Raw genomic sequence first — 22,578 nt, 5'->3', positions numbered from 1 at the left:
ATAACTGTTGGGCAAATGGAAACGTAAATAAACCTTTTGTGGATATAATCGGTATTTGAATAAATTCACATTAAGCATCCCGGATTTCTTGAGCGCTCCTTCAGACTTTGTTTATATTTTACGCTCGGTCGAGGATTAAAGTTGAACGTCTATAACTACCAAATAAGTTGGTAAATATATAGTCTTATAAATATGCGAAGCCCAGACAGACAGACAATGGGGAGAAACGGAGAATGTGTCTGCACAAAGTAAGGAAAATGCGTATGAAGCGATAAATGTCAAGTTAAAAAGGAAAACACGGCTCGAGGGGTCGTAAAGTTCCCGGCCAAAGGGTCCAGGGACTTCAGATACAGATACAGATACATTTCCAGATCCAAGGATAAGCATCCACTGGCAGTTACATATGCTTCCCTCCGCCGGCGGCTCAATCAATCAAAGTCGTCTTTGTGTGGGAATGAATGAATGTAACAATGCCGCATATTGATTCGAAATCGGGAACCGGAATATCCATATAAACCATGTTGGCATCATTCCCGGCCATTAAGGCATGCAACAAATGGTCAACAAAACTGTCGACCGGCCATTCATTAGAGTGCCGAACATGGCCAACTCATCAAACTCCCATAATTCACGCTAATTAGTTCGACGAAAGGCAACAGGCGATGTGGTGGTGATGGTGGTGATGGTGTGTCCTTCGTCCTGTGTCGAGGACATCCTGCCATATACTCCCATGGGTGTTTCTGTTTTTTTTCCTCTCCAAGCACCGCTCTCTTTTTTATTTTCGCTTTTCACGCGTAATTGATGACAACCATTTGAATGTGTCTGTCTGCCCGTCTCGGTTTGTTTGACCTTTTGTCCCGAGGAGCACAGCATTTGACCGGCGGGGGTCCTCGCAAAACAGTTGTAAAAGCTGAATGAACAGTTCAAATCAACAGTTTTGGCCCTTTGAAACGGATTAAGCAATTATTTGTGAACGATTTGAACAGCAGGAAAACTATTATTGAATGTGATAAGCGATGATTAGGGTTAAGTTGCCAATGGCACCCCTGATTTGGGCTTGATTATTATTTTTAAAATAATATTATATATTATTACATACTATATTTATTACATATTTTATATAATCAATCATTCATTTTAAGCACGGCGTATTAAATATTTTAATTAACAGGTTTTTAGGGCTGGTAATAAGCTAAATAAAAAAGCTTGAACTTTAAATTCAGTACTGTATCAAATATGTTTCTTAAATATTCTTAACAAATAATCTCTCATTTTGGATAATATAATAAAACTTACAAAGAAATTGTTGATTGTGAAACTTAATTTAATTAATAATAAGTGGTCGAAAATTGATTTTCATACGCTACCTCTAAAAGCCTATAAAGAATATTAACTACTAAGTTGAATCGATTGATTAAGCAGAGGTTTCCGATTTCTAGATGGGTGTGCTTGTAACCTGGTCCTTCAGCTTGTTACTTTAATTCCTTTTTAATCTTTCTCCGATGAGTTGGCTAAAAGCTAGAACCTTGGTTAACTGAAAAACATTTGCGTCAGGCCTTATCAAATCAAATAAATCAGTGGGAAAACAGGGAAAAGTATGCCGCCAACTTGGAGTTATTTTCGTGCTTCTCCCAGGAAACTAAACTGAAAATCCTCATCTTCCATCTTGGGGTCAGGATGTTAGGACCTCAGGATGTTGTTCGGTTGGTGGCGGCTTAAAGAGATCATCGCTCAGGCGATCAAAAACTTTCGACAATGCCATCGGGTGCTAAAACCGACTAAAATTGACAGCCAGCGGTCCGTAATGAACGGAATGGCTTTCAAAAACGGATTTAAGTATTAATTATAATCAAACTGTCAGCACTCATGCGGCGGAGTTGAGGACCTGCAAACAATGGGGGGTCGGTGGTTCGGTCGTTCGGTTGGCAAATCCTAACCCAGGGTGCTTATATATATTATATTTCAGGATTGGGGGCAGGGGCTTGTGTGCGGGCTTAGTGATAATATTGTAATTATGTATAATTGAAAGGCTCACAAAATGCCAGGCCGACACACACGCGACGAGCGATAAGCGATGGCCCCCAACTAAACCAAATAACTAAATACTTGGCCCGAACTTTGAGCGGCTTATTAAATTCATTTGGCGGCGATTAATCGGCCCATCAACTTATGGGCCATGTCAGCCCTCCCGAAGTGCGTCGTTTGGGTTAATTGCCATTATAGACTCGTTTTCGCATGTTATTCTGGCTGTAAACAATCGCTTTGACATGCAGTCAACATTAATTTCAAATCCCATGGGTCATGTTTTTCGAGGCCATTGTCTGCCCTCATTATTAAACTTTAAACACTTGTCGTAAATTAATTTCGTTCTGTCCTTGGCTATTCGCATGAATTTTTATGCTTACAAAGGACTTTGCCAAACTTTTATTTGCTGGATTGGGTAGTTTATAGCTCATTAAATGTTAATATCTTAAAGTGTTCTCGAATATGACGCCTGGTTCAGAGCTCTCCGAGAATGGTTAATTTTCAAGAGACTAAAACACTTGTTTAAAAGAAATTAATATATTTACTCAATGAGTTGGGGGTATAAAGACTTATAAGATCCTAAATCTATAATAATATTTGATGGTTGTGCATTTAGTTGGAATTTTGTATCCATATGAGCTACTTTTCTTAATTTTATAATTAATCTGAGCTTTACCTTATGCAAATTACTGTGTTAAAATTGGTTTCTAAATCATTTTTATATTTTTTTTTAAATAAACCAGCTGAAAAGTTGCAACGTGTGTTTGTTTACTTATGATATATGCTGTTTAGTCACCATTAGTTTCCTCACAAGCCCCGGGGAGTTTGGCTCAGCATTCAATTTCGCGATATCTGATCCTCTGACCAGCTCCCATAACTAATAACCTGAAACTATTGCGACAGTAATGGAGTGGTGACTGAGCACTAGTGACTGGGATGGAGGACTGGCCCCAGGGTCTCAGTATCCGAACATCCGAACATCCCAGCATCCCAACATCCCAATCCCGCGATGACTGGCCCCTTTTTTTTTGTACCTGTGCCGGGTCGCTTACTCACCTTTTGCGTCTGTGTCAATGTTGATTTTTTGCTACTTGCGCTGCCGTCGTTGCCAACGACAGCAAAGTCAAACCCAATTTAACAAAAAATCAACGTGAATGTAAATTGAAACTCGGGCTGACTGCTCCATATTCAGGGCACAAAGAGGGGGGATATAGGGACACCAGGACACTGGGACTTCGGGACATCGGGACACCAGGACACGACACTTAAGCCGGCGAACTGCATCACTTCTGGTCCGATCCTTGTCCGCCCTTTCGAACCCTTCACGCACCCACTCCTTTTACCACCCCCACTGAGTGAGTGTGCGTTAAAAAGCAATTTCTTGGCTCGTGTGAGAGGATGATGGTGTGGAGCCTGGTGCATTATTGCCGCCAACCCCTTCCACAACCCCTTTCAGAACCCCTTCTAGAACCCCTTCCCCGCGCAATGGCACTTCCACAACCACTTCTCCACTCCTTTTTTGGCATAATAAATGATGTCAAATTAATTAAATCGGCGACATTCGCTGACTGCAAAGGAAGTTGCATGTTTGTTTGATGGGCAACGATGGCATCCGAATGGATTGCCGCGGTGGAGCTGGAGCATCCGGTTCCCCCTGTCACCATCCTTATCCATATACCCATATCCTGTTCGACAACAGCAACGACAGTGTCTCAATTGCACTTGAAATCGGATATGAGCGTGGCTCTGATTAAAAGAAAATTTTATATGAATTTAATTAAAGCGAAATGCGAAAAGGTTATCTGGCACACACGATCTTAGGGGCTGTGGGTGGTGCGGGGCAGAGAGGTCCTCGATAAGCCTTATCCCCGACCACTTGGCCCCAAAAGGTATGCTATGCTTTTAGCTAGTTTCGGTGGCCCCGCGACTGTCGACAGTCGTGGCATATCGGCACTTTTCCACACTTTCCTGGGGCGATAATCAGATTTTGAGGGTGGAGGGAAGCTAGATAAAAGAGCTTGAACTTTAAGGGCTGTACTATACAATTCTTTGTATATTAAAGATACTTTAAAACTTACTATGTGTTTTGGTTTATTTGTTTATATGAACTGAAAATCATAAGATAGAGATAACACTTAGCCCAGATTCGATAAAAATGAGGTGTGGATTTACTACATTGTCTATATCATTTACTAATAATTCAACATTTGTTATTATTATGCAAATATTCCAGAACCATATAAGTAAGTATCAATAGTTCGTAACCCCTTGTTTGTCCTGTTTCACATTGTTTGGCTCGGCAGCCGCTTAATTGAGAATTTTCCTTAGCAAATGCTTTGACTAATGAGTTTTTGAGCAAGTGGGCAAGACAAAGGAAATGGAAAGCAGGGAAGGAAAATAAAAAAATGTCTAGAGGAGAGAGTGAGAGTGAAATGGAGATGGAAAAGTGAAGAGACGAGAAAAGAAAGGCAATGACAATGGTTAGCAGGGATTGAGTTGGCCAAAAGGGAAAGGCGCAGCCGGGTTTTCCCGTTCTGGCGAAATAAAAGTCGGCCGGCAAATGCGCACACAACTACAAAAGCCAAGCACAACACATATGTGTGTGTGTACAGGACATGACCTTGACTAGGCACTCACACACACACACACATGTTGTTTTTTGTGTTCCACGTATGTGGTTGTTGTCCTTTTTTGAGCCAACATTGTTGCTGTAGTTGTAGTTGTAATTAGTGCATGTTACATTTGAAAGGATATTAATTATTTTGATGGCGTGCAAGTCCTGGGTTTTCCCCAACCACCCCCTTTTTTGACATTTGGCCCCACATGCAGCATCCCCATTAACTGACCCACTTCTCACGTAACTACATACAAAATACACAGCCCCCCCTCCCCAACCTGAGGCACTAGTTTTGAGGATTATTTTCATTAGTTTCGTTTTTCTGGCTTCCCGCTCTTACTTATTTCGTTATTCGGTTATTTCGGCTCTATTTCCGTTTCCGTTTTGGCCCACTCTCGTTGGCACTGGGCCAGGATGTCAGGATGTTGGGATGTTGGGATGTTGGGATGGCCAGAATGCAGGGCTGCAGGGATCCAAGGATCTCGACAGTCTTGAGAGCACGTTGTTCTGACACGGAACTGGGCCAAAGTTAATTAGCCAAAGCATCCGAGTCACATGTGCCCGCCAAATCACTGACCAATAAAGGATTCAACACGAAAGCATTTATTTTAAGTTGCAAAACTGATTAGACATTGCGGCTTTGATTGGTTTTCTTTTTGGGTTAAACCTGAGATATTTGATAGACTAATTGCCACGTTTAGTGGGACAGTTTTGGTACCTATCATAGATTATTAAGCTTTCTTGAAACATGTAATGGAATTTTGTTTCAATTTATTTGAATACTCATTCGGTAATGGATAAGCTTTAAACGGTTGAGTCAACATAATTGCTTTTCTCATAGCATAAAAATATTTTTTTAAATCATAGATACTATTTATGGTACTTTGTTGATTTAAAAAGGGGTTTGTAATGAAAAAACATTAGTAAAATCGACTAAAAATGGGGATTTTTAAGTATTAATTCATATTTCATCGAACCCATCTCACTGGTATATGGCAATTACAATATTGGTGTCAGATCTCCTTCATTTTTTTTCCCAACAAGAGGCTTTTAATTTTTGCAACGGATCTTCAATCAGAGAACGCAATATTTGTTGTGTGTTCTTTCGGGAAACTCGTTGCGCCAAGCAATCAGGCAGCCAGCCACTCTGGCTAATGGCCTTTTTCTGTACCAGATCCAGTTTGAAGCTCCTGCGATTCGGATCCCGTGCCACACGAGAGTGTTACTTATTTGCATCGCACTTGTCATAACATGCACAACTTACAAAATTAAAAATCCACACCGCAATGGCGAAGGCAAACAGAGCGGGATGAGTGTGGGTATTGAGTATGTGGCTGCATGAGTATATGAGTATATATGAGTACATATATGAGTGCTAGTGCGGTTGAGTGGCGACGTGCGATAACGATATAACCAGTAAGGGAGTACGAGTGCCAGCAAAAACACACGAATAATTGTTACTCAATCGCAATTGGGCAAACAATATGGCTCCCGCCAGCGGAAATGCCACGTTTCATTTGCACTCCCCGAACAATTGGGCAAACATTCGGCATTCGATTCGGAATGATTTCATTCCAGTCGCTCCGTTTCGATGCCATTTCAATGCAGACACAGGTGAATTGTAAACGTACTCAGAAAGTTATTAATTATGAGCAAGTGCTCTGCGGGCACCGGAAATATCAGAAATATTTTTAAAACGCCGCAATTGTGTGAAAATATGCTTTTTCTTTAAGTGAAAAGGAAGTTACAATACACACATTCTCAATTATTTAACCATTCTTTTAAAGAAAAATAAATACTTATCTTGAAATATTAAAATACACAAGTTGAACATTTAAAAACACACTTGGTCACACTATTTAAATATTTTTGTATTAAAGAGCAAATACATATTCTTAAATTATACAAATCAGAAGTCGAATATTACAGAATACACCTTCTTATATTATTACAACTATTCTGTAAAGTAAAACAAATACAAAAAAACTTAAAAAAATATATTCATACTTTTAAATATTAAAATTCAGAATAAGGAAATTACAAAACTTACCTATTCCCATTTACTTTATGGAAATAGCTAAAATAAAAATTAGAATTATTTTTATTATATTATTATAAATATTATTTGGGGTCCTAAGTTAGGCCCTATTTCTTTAAGTGGCTCCTCATCTCACACATAGTCTTTATCGCTGTTTTCAATTGTTACCAAGATAGTGATCTCACCTGGGAAACGTGGATTTCCTCGGAATATAACTATTCAAACTTGTTTTCCCTGCACTTTCCCCCCTTTCTAATGAAATGCAAGTGGCGTGGGGTCGTACTTCTTAGCCTTGGCAGCCATCAGCTCTGTCATCGGCACGTTTGAGTGCACAGGGGGTGTGGTGCTCCGTCTCTTTCTGCCCCACTCCAGCCGTCTCTTTCTGGCCAGCCTAGTGCCGTCTCTCTCTGCGGCCGAGTCTTTGCCCTCTTGCACTGATTTCTGTTGTTCGAGACCAGCGATGCGTGGCTGCTGTGATAAAAATAACCGAAAAGTGTCGCTCCAGACGCCGGAGAAATGGAGAAATGGTGAAATGGTAAAATGGAGAAACCAAGAAAAGGATGCATCCTGTGCAGGATGGGGTTTCAGCTTCTCCTTGTTTCAACCAATGGTTTCGTGTCCGGGTTCGTGTCCGGGTCCTCGGTGTGGAATCCTGATTAGGAATGTTGCAGCCAACAACTGTGCAGATCTCATTAAGCGAAACACTCGTATTTGGAGACGCAATCGTCTGGATGAATAATTGAAGTGCCTATTCCACACCAGTCGAGGTGAGCTCCTCCTCCTTCTCTTCCGCCTTCAACCGACTGCTTTCGATGGATAGCAATAAAGTTGCCGACTCGACGAAGTCGCATTAATCATTCGCATGTGTGGCACACTTTCTGCGGCAAGCGGGCAAACAAACTGGCACACGAGCCGGCAAATTGGGATGCGGCATTAAATTAATTGAAAACATGCTCGGATTATGTTTGCCCAACCTGCGAACAGCGGCTCGGCTCAACCGATGATGGATGGAGATGGGGAGTTTGGAGTTGCGAGTTGCGAGTTGGGGAGTTTGAAGAGTTTGGGGGTCGGGAATCCAAAAGGCGAAATAAATGATGGCAGTCTGTGGGAAAGTGGCAATGTGGCTATGTGGCAAGGTGGCAAGACAAGCACAAGTACCACAACAAGATCAAACGAGTCATCGCTGCCAACTGTCAACCGAAAGTTCATAAGGATGGCCTTGCCTGACTTGACCTTTGCCAAAAGTCAGCCTCTTCTGAATTCCAGACTATACGTCCTTGGCTTCTGATTTTCTTCTTTTTATTGGTAAATGGCAATAGTTGCCTAAAAAATTCACCTGTTTTACTTTTAACATATTATAAGAAAAAAGAGATTAGTGACTAAACAGAAAACAAGCTTGATATTCTCTTGGAATAATTTCCCCTCCATCAAAATTCTCTTAAATCGGAAAAGACATTTTTTCCACTCCGTAATTTTATAGAAAAAATCCTTTAAGCATAGCAAAAAGGATTAGCTTATGTGACACTTCCTGTAAACTTTGAATTTCGGAAACTTGTAATGTTTCCCCCGATAACTTTATCTTGCTTTTTTTATCCGAAACAAGAGGGGCCAAGAAAAAACCGTGAGCATGACTCGTTAATGGACAGCGGCTATAAATAAGCAATTTCGCAGAATGCCGAGGGAAAAGGTCAACTCGGAAAAGTCTTAGCTGATTAATCGGGAATAGCATCTAAAGCGATATAAAGCTAATTCAGCAAAGTGACTGCCCAAAGTGAAAGGTTCACAATTAGAGGCAGAGTGTCCCCAAAGCCCTTTTGGCAGTGAATCGGAATAAATTGTGGATACCCATTCACAAACCCAATCCCCAATCCCCATCCTACCATGTGATCCGATCTGCCATCTGCGTCGATTCTCGCACTTTTAATGGCCAATCCCGCCGATGAGTTGTGGAAAATCACGGGGAATACGCCGGAATGGATGGATATGGGTATGGGTATGGGCCTGGGAATATTGAAATGAGGCGCTGCCTTCAGGAAAAAAATATGCCCAGTCAGCCATCTGATGGTCTGCACCAACTGGCCAGCAAATTTTTTTTTAACCAGCTGCGTGACGTGGCTGGCCAAGATGACCCTCCGCCCTAAAGACACAGACAACCCGTGCCTCCTCTGGCAGCATTTTCCATATATTAAAAACATCAAAATGCAAAATAACGTTAAGCGGGGAGACCCACGAACCGGGCGACACAAAAAGTGGGGCCTGAAAACGAGCCAAACTACCGATAAACAAGTAAAAACATGGGGAAATGGAATACCCTATAAAGGGGAGGTGGATGTTTCGATTATCACCCATTAGTGGTTATCAACAAGATTTTGATACTATTTTTATGCTTTTTAAAAAATTTAGATTATAACAAATCAAACAGAACAATAAAAATTGTATTTCAAAATGGCAGTTAAATTATTTTCAAAATTGATAAATTTCACTTAAATATAAATATTTTTATAAAGCTTTTTTTAATTTTATTTAATATTTTATGAAAAGAAAAGATAATAAAAAGAGCATGTAAGTGCCTTAAAAAATTAATTCGATTCAAAAATCAAAGCAAAACTTTTACTAAACAACAAAATGTTTTATAAATTATATTTCGAGATAAGCTTTGACAAAAGTTAAAGTTCCCGAAAATAAAATCTTGGCTGGCCTTTGAAGAACTTTCAATCCCCAAATCCTGTTGACCACAAAACCTGTTTAAGGGCCACAAAAAATCTGGGCAAACACAGGGGACATCAAAAAATGAGTGACCTTTAGGGCGACGTTTGTATCATACATATTTCCAATTAGCATATACATAATTCCAACTTTTGGGGCCTTTGAGGCGAACCACATGGCCCAGTCGATGGACAGCGCGGGGAAGGGGATGTGTGTATGGGCATGTGTGCGAACGGCTTCCTACATATTTATTGAATGTTTACATACCAGCAAAAAGGAATAAACACCCGATATCCCCGCTCTGAATACTTTTCGACCATCCTTTTTCGCAGTGCCATTCTTGCATCTGCAACGGCATTTTTATGCAAAACAACTGTTTGCTGTCAGCAGCACAGCGGGCGTCGTCAGCAGCCGGAGGGGGGTCGCTTCAAAGGGGGCTCACAGGGGGGCACAAAGTTAAGAGGGGGTGGCTGCTGGCCAACAACTGAATTGGCCAGCCTCGAGAACAATGCCAACTTTAAAGCGACCAGCTTAAAGGCCAGGACTTCTAGAATTTATTAAGAATTATCCTGTCAGTTGCACATTCATTTCGCATTTTCCAAGGCAACTTTGTGTCTTTTTCCTAATCGCTTGATAAGTATGTTTGAGTAAATAAGCCAACTTATTTATACAGAAAGTTAAGAAATTAAGATTGCCTAATGTTGAAAACTTTGTACTTCAATAAATAAATGTAAAATAAGGATTGCTCTACAATTTTGGACCCTTAGATAAATATTTAAAATATAAATGCCTTCCAAAGTTCAAATAATCATCCATGAAAATTTCATAAAAACATGGTAATGGATCAAGTTATAAAATTTATCTCTATAAAAAATGAAACAAATTTGAATTGCATGTTTTAAAATATCTACTTCAATAAATAAATAAAAATTAAATCACTGTACAATTTTGTAATTTTAGATACATTTTTAAAAATATTTATAACTACTTTGGAATAAATACAGAGATATAGCAAATAATCAAAGGTATCTGTACAGGAAATGTATCAAATTTGAATTGGCTTATATTTTAAAGATTTTTCATTATAAATAAATTTAAAAAAGTTCAATCTAATATTTGAAACTTTTAAAAATATTTAAAATATACATATATGTTTTTAAATAATTGCTAAATTCAGCCTCGAATGTCTTATAAAAATCATGTAGTTGGCTCTAATAATCCAACTTTTCTGTACATAAAAGTAATAGAATTTGGATTGGAAATGTTTTTTATTAATATTTTAAAATAAATATTAAAAAGAAAAATGTTTTAAATATTTTTACCTTCGAATAATTAAATAAATATTAAAAAGAAAAATATTTGAAACATTTATAGCCTCAAATAATGGTTAAAACCAGTCAGGAATGTTTCCTTTTGATAATTTGCCCATCGGAAAGCGATTTTTATTGGGCAAAGCTGGCTTTCAGCTGTCATTTACATGCACAATCGAAGGATTTGCAAATATTTCATTTGGCTGTTTGAAATACCCGAATTTGCAATCGTCGGGGAGGCGGTGAAATACGAGTCCGACCAACATCGTTGTAATTAATTTCCCAATGTTGCCCTTTAACTTTAATTTGGCTTATTTGTTTGTCGGGCTTGGCTGGACAGCCCCCCTTCCCCCCACCCTTTCCACGCCCCTGATTATCTGTTTGTCTGTTCATTCGATGTTTGTCCGTCTGTGCAGTTCGCAGTTTGTAGTTTGCAGTTTCGAGTTTGCAGCTTGTCGTTCGTCAAATGCAAATATTATCACATGTCGCATGAATGGACATTTGCATAATGTGCAATGCTTAGTTTAGTCAACATTCGAATTAAGTTATACGGATTATCATTATTGTGTGTTATTGTTTGCACTGGACATCCTGCTCTTTCCCCGCCACTTTGTGAGCCATTTGCATTCTTCGCTCCCCCCTGAAAAACGAACTGAATGCAAAATATATCATTAGAGGACGTAACAAAGCAGCAATTACTGGCAAAAGGTAACCAATGGGTTGGATTACCAAAATGCCGAAAGCCGAAATGTCACTCAAAATTAAATCTCCTTTGGGAGACAATGAATCCCTGGTTGAATTTAATTAGGTGATGAAATGGTATTCAATTTCCAAGAGTACAGCAGATATTTCTATTGTTTGGCTATTTTTAATGAAATGTTCGTTTCAGTGACTTAATTAATAGTGCAACCCGATGAAGTAGTTAGAACTTATTCACTTTTAATGAGTACAGCAGATATTTCTATTGTTTCATAAGGTTATTTTTCATGAAATGTTAGTTTTACTTATTTAACATTATTTAGGTTTCGCTGACTTAATTGATAGCGCATCCTGGGGAAATAGTTAGACATCCGCCCTTTGGCCTTCCTAATGCCTTTAAGCCTCCATAATTGGCTCGAATGTAAGCCAACTCAGGCACAAGGCACTTTCGGCCGAGTTGCTCAAGCCATTAATAGCGGAAGTGGAGAAGCGAGAGGGCTGTGTGCATTAAGGAGCTTATGCCAACAATTAAATTATTTTAAGCGCTGCAAAGCAAAGCACACACGCACACCCACGCACGCAAAGCGCATAAAAACATGAAATCACACATACGCCCTGTATGCTGTGCTCGTTTGCGAATAATGCGCATACGCAGCGTTGTACGGCGTTGGTGGAAAAACGCGGCCAACGTCAAAGGCAAATGGCTCAAGTGGTGGGCGTTTGTCGCTTGAAAGAGGGGAGGGGGGCATGGCTAAGCCATTGGGTTCATGGCCAGAGCAAATGTTGTTCCAACCCTCGCAAGTAAGTGAATGTGTGTGCGTCTAATCAATTTGCTTGGCTTCAAGTTTTCCTCGACATTTCTTTTTTTGAGACTGTGTGTGTGTGTGTGTCTCGGAAAAGTATGCTACAGTTTGTGACACATGGGAAAAACGAAGAACCAAGAAGCAGGAACACCTTCTGACATTTAGCACGGCCCCATTGCCCTGCCCCGCTGAGAACCACACGGTCTTAAGCTGATTGTCAGCGTTAATGATAAAAGTTTTAGCGCTTTAAACTCGAATGGGGGGGGGGAGGTTGTGGGTGGAAAACAGGAAAATCCAAGAGCAATCTTCATCTTCATTGTCACCGGCACACCGATGCGCAGAGACCTCGCATTTTGTTACCAATTAATTGTTTACCCTTGTCAGTCAGTCGTCACTTGTCCTCCACATCCACATCCACAACTTCCATTTCCTTTTTTGACTTTCTCCGCACACTTTCCCCACCCACGTCACAAGTCCTCGCCATGTGGGTGGGTGGCGAAATCGTATTTGTTTCGCCACCTCTCCTCGCATTTTGTTTTCATTCGGTTTTGTAATGGTCATAAATGACTCTTGCCCTGCGTATCGGAAAATCCAGCCACAAGGCCATCCATCACCAGATCAGAATTGAGACATCAGCTTATGCCGAGAGATTTGGGGATGCGGTTGCAGATGGATGGCTGCAAAGCTGCCATCGCATTGGGATCGGGGGATTGGGCAACCTTTAAGAGTGCCACTGAAGTGGAATTGAATGACCTGCGTGTTGGGTCACATTTGTCTCGGGGGCAGGGTAATCTATTTTATTTTTAATTCATTTGATGTGGAATACGGAATTTTTCACTGTCAGTCTTGGTTTAAATAAATATTTGTATTTTTGTACTACTTTGAGTGTTATTCCCATGAAGGTTTTTATATAAATATGAAAGAAAAATAGACTAGCATTACAAAAAATAATATGATTTATCGCTGAACAAGAGTATTTTGTAAATTAAATATAAGCAACTATTACTTAGAAGTCGAAAAATGCATGCAAGTACATACATAAGTAGAATCAAAGGTGATTGGGATTGTTAGCATAGGTAACAAGCTGTTTAAAACAGTCGACCAACTTTAGCTGTGCGCCTTGATTTTACCAAACTACGATTGAAAAACTGGAAAGATAAATCGACTTTTTGACTAAAATCTGAATCTCGTATTTTTGACTAAAACCGGAATCCCATTTTTCGCGATAAAAGTTCAGTATTTTAGCTGCTACAAAAAAAATAAACGTCAGAACTAGGAATGTCATACCTCGTTGAGCTCGTTGCTTAATTTCCAATCCATTGGCATTCAAATCTGGAAATTTTTAACTTTTCACCTTTTTTTCAAAAATAGACAATGCACCCCCTAACAAAAAATGCGAAAATTGGTCAAAAAATAAATTTGCCTCTAAAAAATTATTTGTTATCTTGTTGAATTAAATATAAGTAATTATTAATTTGAAGTCGAAAAAGACATGTAAGTTTTACGACTTTACATTCTAAACAATTTTTTAAAATAATAATAAACAAGTTTGTGATCGTGCCTAATGACAAATTCTTAAGTATAAAACTCTTTATAAAACACTACGATACCTTAAAGTTTAAGGTGTGGTATCCATAGACTTTAAGCAACTGATCTGTAACCATGGCTGTCTAATCCAGTTTGGCAACTGGACTTCCGGCCCCTGGCCACACTTAGCCATACTTTTCACTCATTAGTTTTCTTGGGCGGACTCATTGCGAGGGCTGTCTGCTTATGAGCTGCACTTCTCATTTCCTCCTGCTTCTGGTTTCAATTTCAATTAGTGCCTGCATGGACAGTCCAAAGTCCTTAGTCCAAAGTCCCCGGTCCAAAGTCCGAAAGCTGAAGCCCAAAAGTCCAAAATCTGCTGAATGGCAACGAGACGGCCACAAAGCTGCCAGCAATTGCGATAAACATCTGCACACATCCTGGGGCATCCTGCACCGTCTTAGTATCTGTATCTGTATCTGTATCCGTTTCCCCATCTGTATCTGCAGCTGTATCTGCTTCTGCATCTGTATCGCCAGCTGTAGCTACATTTGTATCTGTGGTTGTACAGCACTCTTCATTTGATTCCGTTTTGGTTTCGCTTTTGCGGTTTGTGGCCAAAACTTCCTTTTGCTTTTAATTTTTTTTCAACCTCCACTTTTCTTCTCTTTTTTTTTTTACCAGAATTTACGGTTTGGCGTAGGACGCCAGTGAACATGTGTAAATTTGACAGTTGAATAAATGCGAACCCCACGCCCCACCCATATGTCTGTTATAAATTTGCGGTGGAAAGATTAAGCTGTTTGATCGCAAAATCAACAGCCACATAAAACGGATTAAAAGTAAAATGCACTTTTTATTGCGCAACCGACAAACATCTCTATAATTTGTACACACACACACGTGTGTGTATATTACACTGGCATGTGTATCGGTCATGTGCCAGGATATCGGACAGGAATCGCACTCTGATTGCTTTCTGTGGTGTCCATTTAATGTTTCGCCCCGGAAAGGAGGATGTGCGAAAATGGGTCGGGGAAAGCAGCTGCTGATTGCCGATTGCCGGACAGTGTGTCATGTCGATAAGATATCGAAGGGGTCCCATCCCAGGACCTGTCATTATCGAGGCGACCGGCCGGGTAGCCACAACTCTTCGACTCCCCTTTAGCCCGACTCCAATTGAAATTCAGCTCGAAATGCTGACAATTTGTGGTCGAAAATACCCAAATGGCCCACTGCTGTTGATGGCTGTTAAGAGCCCTCATTGGCTAGGGATATGTGCAATAATTACAAGTGTTTTTATGTTAATCGCATTATAGTTAAACCATAAATTAAGTGGATTTGGTAAAGGAAAAAGTGCAAGGCTTCAAAATTAAATCAAGTACCTAGATGGGTTGTATTTTTTGGAAAAATACTAAATGAGCATGTAAATTAGTTAATCTTTGTATCCTATTGTAATTGCCACAGATATTTTTTTTTATTTAAACAAATCTTTTATAATACAACCTCTGAGTTGCTTAAATATTAAAATAATTACAATAATTACAAGTGTTTTTATGTTAATCGCATTATAGTTAAACTATAAATTAAGTTGATTTGGTAAAGGAAAAAATGCAAGGCTTCAAAATTAAATCAAGTACCTAGATGGGTTGTCTTTTTAGGAAAAATACTAAATGAGCATGTAAATTAGTTAATCTTTGTATCCTATTACAACTGCAACAGATGTTTTTATTTATTTAAACAAATGTTTTACAATACAACCTCTGAGTTGCTTAAATATTAAAACAGATAAAAAAATACTAAATAACTTCAGGAAATGCTCTGAGCAGCATACAAAATTAAATAAAGTGCCCAGATGGGTTTTAAAATCAATAATAACAATATTTAATGAATTAATCTTAACTAAATGAATTAATCTCTTATTAATATGATAGCATTATTTATTCTTATTTATTTCAAAAAATGCATAATAAGAAAATCCCCGAGAGTTTACAAAAATTAAATCAAGTACCTAGATAGTTCACTTCAATAAAGTAATAATAAAACAATCAAAATAGTTAATACAATGTATAATATAATTAAAAATCACAAATATATATTTATATAGAAATCACTGAGCAGCTTAAAAAATTAATCAAGTACCTAGATAGATAGGGTTTCACTTAAATAAAGTCATAATTTAACACTTAAAAGACTTACTATAAATTGTAATTTTATTTACTTCAACAAATGCGTACCCCGAGTTTAAAAAAGGGACTTTCAGCCCCCCAAAAAATATGCATTTCAAACCGACTTTACCCCCAGCAAACTCACCTCTCGCCACTTAATCCGTCTTAGTTGAGCAACTGGAAAGATAGCTAAGCCAAACAGTCGGACGGAAAGTTGAATGCATAAATCATGATACCCTCGGCCGATTCCCCCGGATGTTATCATCTGCGTTTCTGTTATCATTATATACAAATTTACATAATTTGTGTTTATATTTTTGCCATCTGCACTGGCAGTTTTTCCGGAGAAAACCGAAAACGCAACGGGGAAAGCAGGGCGAAAGGCAGTTGATAAACATAATCAAAGCGCTCGAGAAAATAACAAGCAAGAATTTGATGCGAAAGTAAGGAACTCTCTCCCTCGTTTCGCCAGCAAAAACTTTTCGCCGAATTAAAAACCAAAACAAAACGAACCGGGAGGAGACACAAGAACTTGCTGTAGTCAAAGTTGGGAGACATAAAACAAAGCCAGACCAGCAAAAATATGTTTACTATTGCCGCCCCTCGGGCTGCTCAAAAACTGCAACCAGGGGAGCCCACAAATAGAAAAAAAAGGTATACCCAAAAAAATAGCCGAGAAAATAAGGGGGGGAATTATGGAAAACTTTGGACGTTGCGTTGTCAATTTGATTGCATTTCAGCGGTTTGTTTGCGAGCGGTTTCTGGCTGGCTCAGAAATATCTAAGCCAGATGAAAAGTGCTTTTATACGTGGTCGGAAGTGTCTGGGGAACGGAAGGTGCTGCTCCAAAGTCTGATTGAAAAACCTGGGGTCGGAGATTGGATGTTTAATGAAATTAGCATTAGCTTTAGCTTAAGCATTAGCCGGCTTTATTGCCAGGCAACGCTTGTTACATTGCATTCTAAGAATCTCCGCGTACTTAACCCCCTACACTGTGAAAAAGGAACTTGGCAAAATGACAGAGATAATTTTATTTAAATCTTAAAAATATATATTTCTAGTTTAGCTTGTATCTTTTATGGTTCTCCATAACATAAGCTAGTTAAAAACGAACATTTTCAAACTGGCATAAGTCTTATTTAATAGAAATCGAAATATTTAGTTGAACTAAGCCAGAGGATAAATTTAAATCTTACTGTAAATAAATTAAAATTAAAAAAATTATATTCTTTTTTAACCATACCTTTTATACTTCTGCTAAACCTTCTGTTCCCAATGCTTAGCCATGATTGCACCCCCGGCTTTGGAGTTGTGTCTTTTCCATGCTGGCGCACCAAATTCAATTCGTAAGTGAAAATTATGAATTTATCAAGAGCTGAACACGATTTGCAGCCAAAAAGTGAAGGGGAGTGGTGAATTCGGATGCGAAGTAATGCCATACAAAACTATATAGTACGTATTTATGCTGCTCGCATGCTGAAAGGGACACAGAAAATCGTAATCCAAAGGCAACGAAAAATCCGCATAATAATGGAGATCCGCTTGTATCCTCCGCCAGTGGAATCTGTTGCCAGGATATCCACTTTCTCCTGCTGCTCCTCCAGCTCCTAAGCCTTGGTTTGTCACTGCCGGAATGTGGGAACACATGCGGGGATAAGTTGAATATATAGATATACATATATAGGAATTGAGCGAAGGACGCGAGCAACCTCATGAATATTATTACGCATACGCCCCGTGCGCCGTTACGTTTGCAAAGGATTTGCAGCGAATTGAATGCGGATTCCACTTTAATAATACAAACGCACAAAGCGCCCCATAAATGGCAACTATTTAACTAACTTGAACTTGCAAATTGAGGCTAAAGTCTGGGGCCCAAGAAGAAAAAAGGCGAAAACTTTTCACTGCCCATTGCCAAAACAAGTGTCAAGTGGTCAGACAGTCGGGGAGGAATGGAGAAATGGAGAAATGGAGCGATGGCTGGCGATGAGAGGGAAAATGAAACTATAAACTGTTTTTGAAAGAGCTTCATCAAAATTTATGTGTTTGCCGTCGTCGGAGAGGAGACAAAGTTGAAATGAAATTTTGTGCCCTAGAAGTACGGGCAGTCAGACAGGCAGACAGACAGACAGACAGACAGCCATCCAGTCGGCCAGTCAGAAATGGGACTCAGACTCAGACTCAGACGGACAAACAGAGGAGCAGACTGCATTGAAGGACAAGGTGTTGACGGCTCTTTTCCGCCCACTTGTCCTTCGGCCCGCTTGGAAAAACATACCCTAAGCCTCCCTTCCCCTACGACCATATTTCATACAGATATATATATGTATTTACAATAAAGTGGCCGGATATATAGGGATAGGAATTGGGATCTGACGGGAAACCCGATGGAATGGATTGCGGGGACGTGCAACGCACAAACTGGCTTATTTATTGCGCTCATCTCAATTGGCCACTCGTGGGGGAATGCATCCGTATTCGCATTCGCATTCGCATCCCAGATCCTGACACTTAGATGCGAAAGTTCCTCCGACGGACATCGTCAGTAAACAGAAGAAATATTTGAACAGCTCTCTGGAACTACTTACCCCCATCGGGCTACAGATTGGTGATTTATCTTGCTGCCCCAGCCCTGCTTTTTTGCCTTACTAAAATGTTAGATCAGTTTAGGGGCGATGCAAATGCGTACTAGGGTTAAAGTTAAAACAGTTTAATGCTTCAACAAGCTTTATATTTTTCACCCTAGGGAGCCATTTTCTCGTAAGTCAACTTTAAATAACTTTTTTTTTTTATATAAACAAAAAAAGAGAAAACATTGGGCTCGTCCGGGATTTGAACCCGGGACCTCTCGCACCCGAAGCGAGAATCATACCCCTAGACCAACGAGCCACTTGAAATATCGATTTTCAGATAGGCCTCAAAAATAAGGGGAAGGGGACGTTTAACTCCTTGATATTGTGGTAGGATAAGTCACTTGCTTTATATATATCTATGTAGCACTATTAGTATTTGAATGCAACGGTTAGATGTTTCATATTCGTTGGCATTTAAAAGTGCAATATTTTTTTAAGTTGCCAATCTGGCAACTCTGCTGAAATGCTATCGAGTGTTAAGATAAAAACCTGCTATGCGGAAAAATAGCTAAACAGAACAGTTCCATAAAGTAACACCAATGTATGTATTTAAATTCTAAAACATCCCAAAATGTATTTATAATATTATCCATATTCAATTTAATCTGTTGTATATCCTTATAATAGGTTTCAAAAAAACAGAGTGTGTATTATATTATGGCTAAAAATCTAAATAAAGTGGAATTACAACTAAAAACATTAAAACATTTTAAAAATAAATTACCTTTAATACCCTTGTACTCATATGTATATGTTCCATTTTCTGTTATATTAAAATCATATTATTGTGTCTACCCTTTTACAACTACCAGTGTAGCTTAATATTAAAAGTCAACAAGAAGCCGTAATGGAGGAACTAATAGAGTTGAGATTACAGCATCTTTGGGGGGGTTAATTAGCCCACCTTCCGTACACCTAATGAACTTTGTGGCATTCCAAATCCTCAGATGCGATTCTCAGCGTGCTTGTGCTTGAACCGACTTTATGTTTATATTCGCTTGAATTCGGGGCTTACTGCTGCAATTCAAGTGACAGTCGTATACTGATGAGGGCTTTTCGGGGGGAGGTCTGACAAATGCGCCCAAGGTAGTTGACAATGCTCTTTCTTCACCCTTTATTTCGGCTTTCCCAGTCCTCAGAGCTCAGCCTCCTGGCCCACTTCCACTTCCACTTCCGTTCTGCTTCCGTTTCCGCTGCTTTAGAAGCAAACGCTGCTCGTCTTCGCCGGTTTGAGTGGGATGTGAAAGGGGGTTTACTGGTATGGGTTGGGGTTACATCGCCCCCTAAAAACCCCCTTCGTAACCCAGAGAGTGCCATAATCATCGTTCTGCCTGCGGCAGTTTATTGTGTCGCCTCGCACTGACTTTTTATGATTATTGCGCCAATGTCTCATTCGGGGAGCTCCATCTTCCCATCCTTATATTCATCCCAAAACCCCACTTTCATTTCCTCCGCAGTGGCAGCACCTCAGTGCCGAGTTTTCCTCTGTAGTTTTATGTGCTTATGTTTTTGGACGTGTCTGCTTTCTGGGTTTTGTGTCCTGTTGTTTTCCCTGTAATGCCAAGTGAAAGGGGCTGGGCTTTCCTTTACCCTCTTTTCCTTTTATTTCATCCCAACCGTGTGCTGTGCATATTTCAAAACTCACTCTCAATTGCTTTTAATTGTCGATGCAACCTGTAATTCCTGAATTTCGGAAATATTTAAGAACCAAATACTCTGGCCCCTATCATATGAAAATATGAAAGTCTCATTCTCTCTCCTCGCGCAGATTGCAAGCAGAATGAGTAAAATAACGAAAAGGCTTAACATCAACAATTTTTGCCAGCATAATAAAAAAAATGTTGAACATTTAAATTGAATTTCCGCTTAAGCCAAAAAGTCAATATCGGAATAAAAGAAATACCCGAAAAAAGAGCCGGCCAGAGAGAAATGGCGAAAAAACATGTTCCAAATGCGGCGAACATTTTGCAAATATTCTTCGCCGGAACAACTGTCGAATGTGGCTGGAAAACAAATAACCGATGCAAAACATGAAAGGCAAATATAACATTTGAGTTCACGTCGGACATTGTGGAAAAACATTTAATTTAATCAAATTCGGCATGCGCTTAAATAAAATATGTCAATCCGCGACGAAAAGCGCGACTGTAGAATCCCTGAGCAGGTCCTTTCGAATGAAGATTAGCGAGTTTGAAGCAAAAAAGGGGCTGTCAAGCCATATCCGGCTGTCAATCTAGTTTGAATAATCCTCAATGGTTAAGCCCTTGCTTTTTCTATGTGTCATATTTCGAGGGCCCGATATATGCGCATAAAAAAGGGCGCCAGCTGTCTAAATTCCGGGCACTTTCATTTAGGTCTTGGCAGCAAAGTTCAAATGGTTTAAAAATAATGAGAGTGACAACCAGCTTTTCCGGATCAATGTTTGCGGATTAATGTTATAGGATTAACTATTAAACTCAGCGTGCCAACATCATAGAGTGGTCAATAAAACAAAATACATAAAAATAGATATGTAAATAAATCATTTTCATAGAAATAAAGGAAAATCTGATTTACCGAATAAACTTTTAAAATGTTTAATAATAGCTATTTATATATAGGAAAAACATCAGCTTAGCAAATAGCAAGGCACAATAAAATCGCTATGCTCATACAAATATGAAATAGTACAAATAATAAATAAATAAAATAAATAAATATTGAGTTATAAATTTCATATTAAATATTTGAGTTAAATAAAAAATAAAACAATAATAAAAAAATAAATCTAACACATAGCGTTTTAAATTGAATGATAAAACTTAAAGTTATTTAAATAAAGTAAGAAAACATTAGGTACGATGTATACTTATACGTACGTCACTCAAAAAAATCAAAATTTAAATAATAAAATACAACTTCTTTTTTAAATTTAAAAAATAAACACGAAGTTAAAAAAACTAAGCGGTAAATAATAAAATTGAATATGTAATCACTTGAAACTTTAATAAATAGAGATAGGTGAATTTTCAATAACAAATTGGAATTTATTAACTATGTTTTCATTTTAAAATAAAAAAAAAACTCAGTGTTGAAAAAACTTATTGAAGTGTAACTTATGAATGTGTAATCGTTGGACTTACTAATTTTTTTGTTAGAGTCACAAGAAACTTAAATAATAATCAAGTAATATGCTAAGAAAGGTGAATTGCAATACCAAGTCTTTCTTTGGGCACTTTGTTTTTTGGGTTAGGCTAAGTTTGCCTGTAGTTCTTCAAATATATTTTAGCCAACTGCATTTCTCTGCGATTTCCTCAAGCTGAAGGCTCATTCAGCATTCCCTTGAATTTCATTTGGCATTAGCTTTCTTCGTGGCGAAATGTCTTCGAGTGTCCTCCGCATCGGGAAAGTTCGTTTTAAAATTTACAGCGCGTCAACGGGTAATTGTTACTTATTTACACTCGGAGACATATCCACAGACATACATCCGGGGAAATATAGGACATGCAGGCGGGCAGACAAATGTACATTAAGGCGGTCGTCCTTCAATGCCACTCAGCCGGGTCAAAGGTGGAGTTGGGGAGTGGTAAAGGGGGCCAGGACATGCCAGCGCCAGGATTTGCAGTTGCCTTCGACGTGCTGGCTGCTGCCGCTGCCTTTTGTATTTTTTTATTTTATTTTTTATCGATTACACAATGCATGCAGTTTACCATTTATCAGGTAGGTGTACGAATGTGTGTGCCTGTGTGTGTGTGTGTGTGCGGGCCAACACGTTAGCTACCACAATTTATGCTGTAATCGAAAAAAAGGACATAAATGGCAGCGATAAATTGAGGTTAACGCGCCAAAGTCACGTTAGCGCCAGGAGAGCAAAGAAAGGCCAAACGAAAGTCGAAATGGCCAACGGAACAGCACAGGCACCTGCCGTCTCTTTCTTTGAGCTAGCCCCCTCTCTTTCTACCCCCGTAGCAGCCATCTCTTTCTCTTTGCCACCGGTTTGAGTGTTTTTAAGTGAAATTATATTAAGTGTGCGGACGCTGAAATTTGCATGCGATATTCGTGTTGCCAGCCCAG

At 39.1% G+C, this 22,578-nt stretch overlaps 1 protein-coding gene and 1 non-coding gene across 2 annotated transcripts in view; one reads left to right on the top strand and one right to left on the bottom strand.

The window, feature by feature from the left end:
• The window catches only part of vex (somatomedin B and thrombospondin type 1 domain containing protein vexed), an 87,751-nt gene that overhangs the window by 5,154 nt on the left and 60,019 nt on the right, over positions 1-22,578 (top strand). The gene's annotated exons all lie outside the window — the stretch shown is intronic.
• Positions 18,710-18,781, bottom strand: TRNAP-CGG (transfer RNA proline (anticodon CGG)). Its single transcript has one exon. It is a non-coding gene; the product is annotated as a tRNA-Pro (tRNA).

The sequence above is a fragment of the Drosophila suzukii genome, chromosome X (assembly GCF_043229965.1).
Source record: "Drosophila suzukii chromosome X, CBGP_Dsuzu_IsoJpt1.0, whole genome shotgun sequence".
In the NCBI taxonomy this organism is placed as follows: domain Eukaryota; kingdom Metazoa; phylum Arthropoda; class Insecta; order Diptera; family Drosophilidae; genus Drosophila; species Drosophila suzukii.
The sequence above is the reverse complement of the archived record's forward strand: the minus strand, read 5'-3'. Positions and strand labels throughout refer to the sequence as shown.